General features: G+C 37.5%; 1 pseudogene; it reads right to left on the reverse strand.

The window, feature by feature from the left end:
- Nucleotides 1–10,145, reverse strand: part of LOC107748918 (IQ and AAA domain-containing protein 1-like) — a 64,055-nt pseudogene that overhangs the window by 17,891 nt on the left and 36,019 nt on the right.

Consider the following 10,145-nt stretch of genomic DNA (forward strand, 5'->3'; position numbering starts at 1 on the left):
TGTCCGCTTACATGACAGATGCAAACACACATATCTGATTCATATCAGTTATTTCCAGACCTGAACCTGAAAGACCTGAAACTGATCTGAGAATGTTGGAATCCATGTGCTTTTTTCTGCTTACATGTTCATGGGCACAAATGTACTGTGCCACATGGGCACAAAAAAAAAATCACAATTGGGATACTTGAACCGTTATGTAAATGCGGCCTTTTTTTGTGCATACATTGGAAGTGAATAGGCACCAAAATGGTTTGGTTGCCACCATTCTTCAAAATATCTTCTTTTGTATTCCGCAAAATAAAGAAAGTCATACAGGTTTGGAATGACAGGCTAAGTAAACAATGACAGAATTTTCATTTTTGATTGAACTATCATTTCATTCAATGCGGAATTGACCAAATGAAACCAGTTTTCGGGACAGGTAGTTACAGAATATCCAAGACTAAAAAGATGTGACTAATCTCAGTGATGATTGTGTTTGGTTTTTACCAATGTAATCTGACAACTTGACGTTCTTTGGCCTGATTATGAAGCCTTCCATTACAAGCTCCTCATATAGAGATTCTATGGTCCTAGAGGGAAGACAAAAAGAGACGTAGACAGAAAGTTTAGGAGAAAGAACAGGAGAAAAGAGCATTGCAAACAAGAGAGCAAACTGTGATCAGTCATGCTGAGTATCTGACGCAACCTTCTATTACATCACAGCGTTCAAAACCAGCCATGATTTCTTGTGCTCCACATGGACATCCACCAGTCAGCCCCCTGAGCTCCAAACCCTGACACTCAAGACACTCCCAGCACTTTCCAAAGACGCAATCCCTATACTGCTGAACTCTCACAGTGCACTGGTGTCTAACATATTACATCTCCCAGTGTAAACAGTGGCAGGGGTCAAAATCGCGTTTGGTCTCGTACTGTACTCTACCTTGTCAGTGTCGTGCGCTTTGCTTGGCCATTTGTTGTGATAAACAGGAAAGTGTGTTCAAGTGCCAGCAAAACAGTGTAAAGAAATACTCTTTGTGAGAAGCAGTCAATCAGCAGAAGTTAAAAGCAGCTTGTAAGTGTATTTATTTCTTGTCTCAGTGTTTAGCGCAGTTGTCGTTGCTAGGAAACACGGATAAAAGCGTCTGCTAAATGACTAAATGTAAATGTAAATGTAGGGGTCAAATGTGCTCTTTCAGCAATGATTAAACTACATTATAATATTCTTGTGAAACAGACTTTTCATTTTAAACCAGTTTAGTTATTCGAACCTGTCAGCTGTGAGATCCTTCTCTTTCTTCTTCTTCTTTCCAGTCTTCCGCCCTTTCTTTTTTTTCTAAATCAAAGAAAATGTGGTTTTAGTTATGGACAAGATATGAATATAATTATGAATCAAGAAGGGTAGTAAAATATTTTGTCATATGACAGAACCAGTATTAATGTTTATGGTTTGAATTAAAATAGATAAAATAAATTTAAAATAAAATAAATATTAAATAAGCCATAATGTCAATCAAAGTGTGCTTAGATTAGTGTCAGACTATAAAGGAAGTTTATTTTTCTTTTAACAGCAAGGCATATCTAGTATATGAAATCGTCTGACACTAAAGTTTTAATAACAGGTGTGTGCCATATGTGCTTGCATCCAAAATGAAGAAATCCTGAAAACATCTGGTGACTTGACTTAACAAACAAACCAATTACACTGTGCGTCACCAAGTGATGATTTACTCGTGTGTTTTCCTGATTATCCAGAAAGAACCATTTTTATGCAGCTTGTTGGAGACACCCTGGAACCTGCTGTAATTCAGGGCTTTTCCAAACCACAAATGAACCAGACTAGCAGGACTAGCAGCCAGGTATTTTCTCAGATGATACGTTACTAAACGTTCCTAATATTTACTGGGTGAAGAATGGAACATATCCACTTCCATTTTCTCAGAAAACACTGGACTGAGTGTACTGTGATTCCCCAAAATATTTTTAAGGAGAATTGTAGATCATTTCCTGGCAGGTCTGAGTTTGTGAGTCAATGATATTAAGATGAGGAAACGGAGTAGCTTTTTCTTCAAAAACTAATCTTCTGAAATTATATAACAGACAGAGTGAACTCCTGCTAGCATTAGCTCAAGTTGGGCATCACATGTTCACTTAACAAACAAACCCTCCCTGTTGCATAATGCTCAATTTGCTGTACCCAAATTGCATGGCTTCCAAAATTCACTGAATGTTTTTCAAAATTCCAGCAAAGTTCAATATACCAACCTTTTGAGAATATGGAATTTAGTCTTATGCCAGCAGAGCTGAATGGGATTTGCATGTGCCTGCATTTGCAGAATGATTAATGATAAAACATCTTTCTGTATGAATTACACGCATCAGAAAGACAGCGTCTGTGACCAATTTAGCTGTCAAAACCTCTCAGCGTAAAACAACTGATGCAGAGTGCCAAATATGTTGTTGAGGAATTCCAGCTCTTGTGCAGGCATGCGATGAGGCCTTGTCAGAAAGACAGCGTCTGTGACCAATTTAGCTGTCAAAACCTCAGCGTAAAACAACTGATGCAGAGTGCCAAATATGTTGTTGAGGAATTCCAGCTCTTGTGCAGGCATGCGATGAGGCCTTTTTCTCTGCGTCTTGTTTTGGAAAAGACACAATACTGACTGATTGCAGGAAATACATTGATGGATTGGTCTCATATATATTCACATATATTTACAGGTCACCGTTAAACAGCCACGCACATATTCACATCTTTGTCAGTATATATGTATATTATTCTGTCTAGATATTGCTGGCATATAATGTTGCTGGTGTGTTTATTGTGTGTACTTTGCAAATATGAATGTCTAGCATTGATCGTCATGATGTAGTAAGTCATGACGTATCGACATTCTAATACTGTTTATGGGATTTTATGGAAGCTTATTTGAATGCAAATGTCAATTAAACCTCATTCAATATTCTTGTGAGTCAAGTCACCTTTATCTACATAGCACTTACAGATTTGTATTGTATCACTTACAATACAGATTGTCAAAGCAGCTTTACAGTGTCAAACAGGAAAATAGTTTGTCAGTGTTTGTTCCACTAGTCCGTAGTCATATATTGCTTGTATGTGTTGGTGTGTGTGTGGTAGAGAAGGTGGGAAAAAGGCCCTATCAAAACACAAGGTGATGAGGGCACGACGCCTTTACTAATTCTCTGTCCAGCCCACATTCCTGGTCATGAGGGTAGATCACTGTATGACCCCAGGGCCCCTCACACAAGGTGCATAAACAGAAGGCTGAGAGTACATCTCAAGATCTGGATCCATCCATTTACAGATTTACAGGGATTTACAGACCAGTCACCATCTAGAATCTGAGCAGAGAGCACTAAGCATCTGTACACTGTCACTCATGCAGGGCATTTAAAATGTGCTTAAGGTCTTATCTCCAAGGAAGTATGCATGCCATTCACCTTTTTACTACTTTTCTTGACTTTTTTCTTTTTCTTTCCCTTGTCTGCTAAAAAATATATTTACATTTGGCAGATGCTTTTAACTGCATTCAATAAATACATTGTTATCAGTTATGATAAAAATGCCCTACTGTTTGAGCTACAGGGACACTTATGTAACTACCTAAGTCTCATAAACAGTATGGTTGTGTGTATTTATAAATTGAAACAGAACTAGAAGTGGAATTCACATTTGAATTTAAAGCTACAATGCAGATCCCCTCCCCCCTTTTGGGTTAAAAATGAACAAAATGTCAATATTGCGCAAGATCATAAAACAATCTATGTTCATATCAGTGTGTTTGTCTTACTCTGATTCCTATAGCCTACAACAATAACATTTTGAGCTAACAGGTCAGATTTGGAGGGAAAATACTATTCACACAATCCATGAAAGCATCTGTACACTGTCACTCATGCAGGGCATTTAAAATGTGCTTAAGGTCTTATCTCAAAGGAAGTATGCACGCCATTCACCTTTTTACTACTTTTCTTGACTTTTTTCTTTTTCTTTCCCCTGTCTCTGTCCACCACCAGTTTAAGGTTCTTCAGTTCCTGCCTCATCAGTTCATCCACCTGAGGCAAAAATATGAAAAAGAGAAAGATAAAAGAGAAAGATAAAAACAAGGATTGAGAAAGAGTAAGAAAAATTTGAAGGAATGAATTAGGCCACAAGGGAAGAGAAAGAGCTGAGGTGTTTTGTTTTTATAGAGTGTTATGAATTTCATGAAATGTAGTGCAGAAAGAGTGTTGATTTCTTTACTCCCAACCACGGCTTGTATTCAGAAGGGTCCGGGACAAAATTATGAAGCTGAGGGCCCCACTCCTCATACTACTGGAAGGTTAAAGATGTGTTTACTGGGCCCCCTTCATCACAGGCCCCTGGTTCCCCCCGATGACAGCTCTGCTCCCACCTGAACTCTGAGCTCCTCTTCAACTTCCAATCTCTTCTCCTCACGCACCAACTGAGCATCAAAACATTGAAGGAAGTTCTGTTTTTCATCTCGGTTATGCCAAACCTCTGCAATGCACAATAAATGCACAGAGTAAGTATAGATTTAAATAAAACCCATGACAACAGCAGTGAGAATATGATCATACCACTGGGAAATAGCCATGGTGCTTCACATTACATTCATTTAAACAGCAGAAAGCTGACATTTTCTGACATGTGAAAACAAATTTGAGTTGGACACAAAGCATCAAAGTAAAGCCAGGAGAACATCAGTCAGCACTGTGTGTAAAGGAGGAAACAATTCTGAGCGAGGTCTGTTGGGCCTCAGTCGGAGCTCCTGCGTGTGTCCTGCGTAGAGGAAGCACAGGTGCTGTGGTCTGGGTGAGAACGTAGCATACAATTGTACTCCGTGCTGTGCTCTCACGCGCCACATCCTGACAGGAAATCCATTTCCATCCACTTCCTGTCCCGGCTACAGGCTGTATGCCAGGTTGATTCGGAAACTGGAACTGGACTGAATGGCAGGTTCTGACCTCACAATGAGTCTGAAGTTGTTTTCCCCTGTTTTGCCATTTGCATATCATTTAGATGCACAGAAATAAACAGCAATCTTAATCTAAACTCACCAGGACAAACATTTGTGAAAGTGCTAAAAAATATATTTACATTTGGCAGATGCTTTTAACTGCATTCAATAAATACATTGTTATCAGTTATGATAAAAATGCCCTACTGTTTGAGCTACAGGGACACTTATGTAACTACCTAAGTCTCATAAACAGTATGGTTGTGTGTATTTATAAATTGAAACAGAACTAGAAACTAGTTGGACCCCATTGGTGGATTTTTGACCACTTTTTGAATAATGAATGTAGACTACTGACACCTATTGATTTCCTCTCACGCAGGTGCAGAACATATGTGCAAGTTGGCTGTTGGCTATAGTTTTTGCTGTGTGTTCAAGTACATATTTTTGGCCCAGACGCAGGTGACATGAGGCAACAGCACAGTCAGCTTTCATCACTGCTAGTTCTTTGATCTCAGTTTGGTGTGTCTTGAGCTTTACAGACAGATTTACAAACCAGGGTGGAAGAACACTTGTTCAAACGTCTTTGAATTGGAATTCAGAAAATTCCAATTGTCTGTAATTCCAATTCCAGTTTGACATCCTGTGGTTTGTGGCCAATTCAATTCAAGTACCAAATCATAAAATGATTTTTAAATTCTGAATTTCACACAACTCTAATAAGCAGTGCTGTCAAGTTCACATAGGGGTCAAAGGCCACTGATGTTAAAGCTAAATCTGGTGGAACCTAAAAATAAGCGTCAAACTTTGAAATGAGATCCGTTGCTGAGGTCAGAGGTCAAACTGTCGTCCACAAGGCCTCCTTTTCAAAGTCACATTGTCAAAACATCCCGGGGCAATACGATCCACATAATTGCCTCACTCCTTCAGAGGGATGCATTCACACAGCCTGGCCTGTTTGTTTAAAGACAACATCCACCTAACTCCCCTGAAAACACGCGACTGTTAGGGGTCAGCTTTTTAAACCTTCTTTATTAGCACTGAGGTCCTCTGAGAATGCTTCAACCCCACACAGTGCAAGAAGAACAGACACTACTGTGGATGAACAGAAAAGCAGCAAAATATCTGGTGCCATAGTGGCTAGTTTTGTTGGAGGGGGGGTGGCCACACACATCTGCTCAGACTGAACATGGTGTATATACAACACATTTGCTACCCCACCATATGGAGTTTGAGTGTAAAAACACTTCAGGGCTGGAGGGTGGTCAGCTGTACCTACTCTGCTAGGCTCCATAGCGGCCTCTTACCTTCATAGTATGGTCTTTTGTCCCATTTGTGAAGATTTGTATGCCAGTCAGTCTGCGGAGAAAGAGTTTCTCTCCTTCTGCCAACCTGTTTTGCCTGTTTGTCTCAGTCATTCAGCTAACAGCTAGAAACAGACACTTCCTTGACATGGCTCTCTTTGCCAAGAGACTGACATGAAATCCATCAGTCACATACAGAAAGTGCACCGTGACGTTGGGATGCAGGAAGTGAAAGAGGGGGAAAGAGGGAGCGAGAGGGAAGCAAGCGCCAGACAAGCCTAAACAGGCAATCTCAATCTTACCCTGAGTACTACAAATGACTTCCTTGGCCTCTCTATAAGCCATTCTCAACTAGAGTGTGGGTGACTTTCCAAACAGAGCTTTTCCCTTTAGACATCATGCTGGTTATTGTCTGATTCTGGGTAAATATGGTGTTCACCTTTCCGCCTCATTACAACTAAATAAACCCACCACATGATCATATCCCAATTACAGACAGCTGATAAAACAGTGTGCTGCAGATTAACTCGCACTGCAAAGACCCTTAGCTCTAATTAGCTGTCTGGCAGGCAGGATGTAGGAGATGGACTTAACTATGTTTGTCTGCTGAACATATCATACAAATCTTTTAGGAGTTCAGATTAGCTGAATGCATTGTTTACCGTGACACAAGGCTGTTTTGCAAGCTGTGAGCATACTTATTTCAGAAATAATATACTTAAGTGCAAACTGAATGTAATGTTTTCAGACACTTAACTGCATGTTAATTGCAATTAAATGAAAATGTGTTATATGTAAAATTTTTATTAAATGCAATTAGCTGCACTTTTGACCCACTTAAGTAGGACTTATACATCTTTATATGTAATTTCATATTTACTTCATTCATCTTTGAAATATGATTAAAGCATACTGCCAAATGTACTGAAAAGCATTTAGGGTAAACTAAAATATTCTTTAATGTCATTTCTATTTACAATTGTATGAAATTTATTAAAATATATATTTGTAATTACACATTTGTAATGATGAAATCGCAATTTAGTACATTTAAAATATATTAATTAGATGAGTAATATCGAAAAACCCACTACAGTTAAAATTATAATCAATTACTTCACATATGCTTTAGCATGTTAGTCAACACATCAAAATTATGATGTTCTGATGTTCTCCGCGAGCATCGTTCTAAGCTCAGTGCTGCTGAAATGGTGTGGCGCAAATCAAAAAATACTACTGACCTTAATGTGTATCAGTCACTCCTCTCTTCCTTCTCTGCTAATGTCTCCACTGCTAAAATCGGCTAAAAACACATCTCTACCATCTTTATTTGACCCTCTAACTCTAGCACTCTCTATTTTAATTCTATTCATTATAAAAAAAAACGCCCTTTTAGACTTGCACTCTATTTATTTAGTAACTGCTTAACACTTGCTTCTCTAATCTTTTTGTATTCTATTAGTTTTCGTTTTATTTATTATACAATTAACAACAGAAAAAAAATGCTTTTAACACTAGCTTGCTCTATTCTTTTTATTATATTATATGATTTAAAAAAAAAACCTTGCTACGTGTACTGCATTAAGCTAACTAAGACTTGTTATAGCACTTGCATATCATTGCTCGTTTGTTTAAAAAACAAAAAACAAAACCTTGCTACATGTACTGCATTAAGCTAACTGAGACTTGTTATAGCACTTGCATGTCATTGCTCTTTTGTTGACTTTGATTGCTTCCATTGTCTTCATTTGTAAGTCGCTTTGGATAAAAGCGTCTGCTAAATGTCTAAATGTAAATGTAAATATAATGTAAAATACGCTTACTTCTTTAAAGCCCAACAAAAGATTAAAACATAATGATTTAAATGTTCTTTAAAGTAAATCTTTAAAAATGTCAATAAACATTATTACAAATTACACCTTTTAAAAATATGCTCTCCTCAAGTACACTTAAGTTTTTATTTAATATTATCTGCAAGTAGTTTTTTAAAAATATACTTTTAAGATTTAAAGCACACTACAATCACACATTTTATACAATTACACATATTTCTTTTTACAAGAGACAATACAAATTATAAAAACCAGAAACATTTCACTTTCATTTTACAATTCCTAAACTTAACTTATTGTATTCTGTGGACAATGCTGATGACAGCAGTTTAGTTGATGATTATTGCAGATATAAGCAACACACTGTGAGACAGACATCGCTATTCACTCAACTATGTCAAATATTTGGGAGGTAAGCTCTGATCTCTGCTTTTCATTACACCTATAAGCTTCATTCCTCAGGAATGCAACCCATTGCTCCGCAGAGTGAGCAAGGTGACATTTAGAGGAAAATCCCAATGAAACAAATTAGGCAGCTTTGACTGGGCATATAATTGCTTCCTGCAAGGTTACAGCTGTTCATTGGCTGAATTTTTTTCCAGTCAAAAAGGCATTTGTACATGCACCCACACACACACATACACAGTAAGATGAAGATGCATGTAAGCATATAATCACACTTTTAACATGCCATGCTCTCACCTGCAACATTAAAGTATTTAAATATCCAATAAACACATTCAAAAAATCAATGGTAATATTTTTTAAAAGTATTATTTACTTTAGTAAAACATGGTCAATTGAGCACAGTACAGCAGTAGTACTGAAAAATTCACTTCTACTGCATCCAAATTACCACACTTGTGCTGCAAATCTGCAGAAGTACAGCATCCAATTTACATACTTGTACTGTATAATTATGATGCATGATTGGCTGCAGGTTTAGAAGTTAGTATAGTCTCCATGTGTAGCATAATATATTTGAAGTTTTCATGGCAAACAGGGTTTTATCTGCTCATTGTACAGAAAAAAAAAACTTAATAAAATAGCAAAAAAAGACTGTTTGGCAACAATAGCAGCAATGACTGAATCAATAAAGCCACAGTATATAGTAAGTTATTATGAAAAAGCTTTACAACTGCATATAGTGAAATATGAAAACTGCAACAGTATCCATGCCAATGCACTGCAGCTGTTGCCCAGAAACTGCAGCTTAGTTCACGTTTCAGTGCAGCTGTCCATCAGACCTGTTTCTGTACTGATCTGTAGTACTACTGAATTGAGCTTTACTTGTATTGCACTACATTAACAACAAATATGCTTAAAGTAAAATCTAGTTGTACTTGAGAGTACTTGAGAGTTGTTCATCAATACGGTGTCCTTTTATGCTACAAAACTGCATTTATCACTGCATAGATTGTAGTAATATTACAATCACACTGACGTTTGACTGCAGTTCTTTCCTTTAAGGGAAAGATTAATCCTCAAAGACCTGTAGATGATAGAAGCAACTGACATGACTTGACGTCAACACGTGTCTTGTGATGAATACTTGTGGAGGGGCTGAGAACACACACAGAACTTCAGCAGATGTGAAGTGGATGATCCGCTTTAGTGAACCTCTATGTTCTTTGAAGAATGATAGACTCTTTCAGAGTTACAATCCAAATGCACAGCTGTGTGATAGATGTGAGATTCAGTGACTTTAAAAAGACAGGAGTTTTCCTTATCAGAAGTTGACTTTAAAAGACACCTCACACCTCTCTCAGGTAGGGCTGAGCGATATGGCAACAAAATCAAATCTAGATTTTTTTCAGAAGGTTTGACTGATTCTCGATTTTTACGATTTTTAACTAGTCAACTTGAAAATGTAACTACAACATGATTCAAGTAACTTTTTCTTTAATAACCCTCTAGTTAAAGAAATTTATATTTTAAGTGCACCACACATGGAGTTGTCAACATGATGTAAATGTTAAGCAAATTACTTGTCAACGTTAAATATTTTTGCAAAAAAGATGCATGAACTACAACTACATCTT

This window comes from Sinocyclocheilus rhinocerous, unplaced genomic scaffold, assembly GCF_001515625.1.
Source record: "Sinocyclocheilus rhinocerous isolate Xijiao unplaced genomic scaffold, SAMN03320098_v1.1 scaffold1371, whole genome shotgun sequence".
NCBI lineage: Eukaryota > Metazoa > Chordata > Actinopteri > Cypriniformes > Cyprinidae > Sinocyclocheilus > Sinocyclocheilus rhinocerous.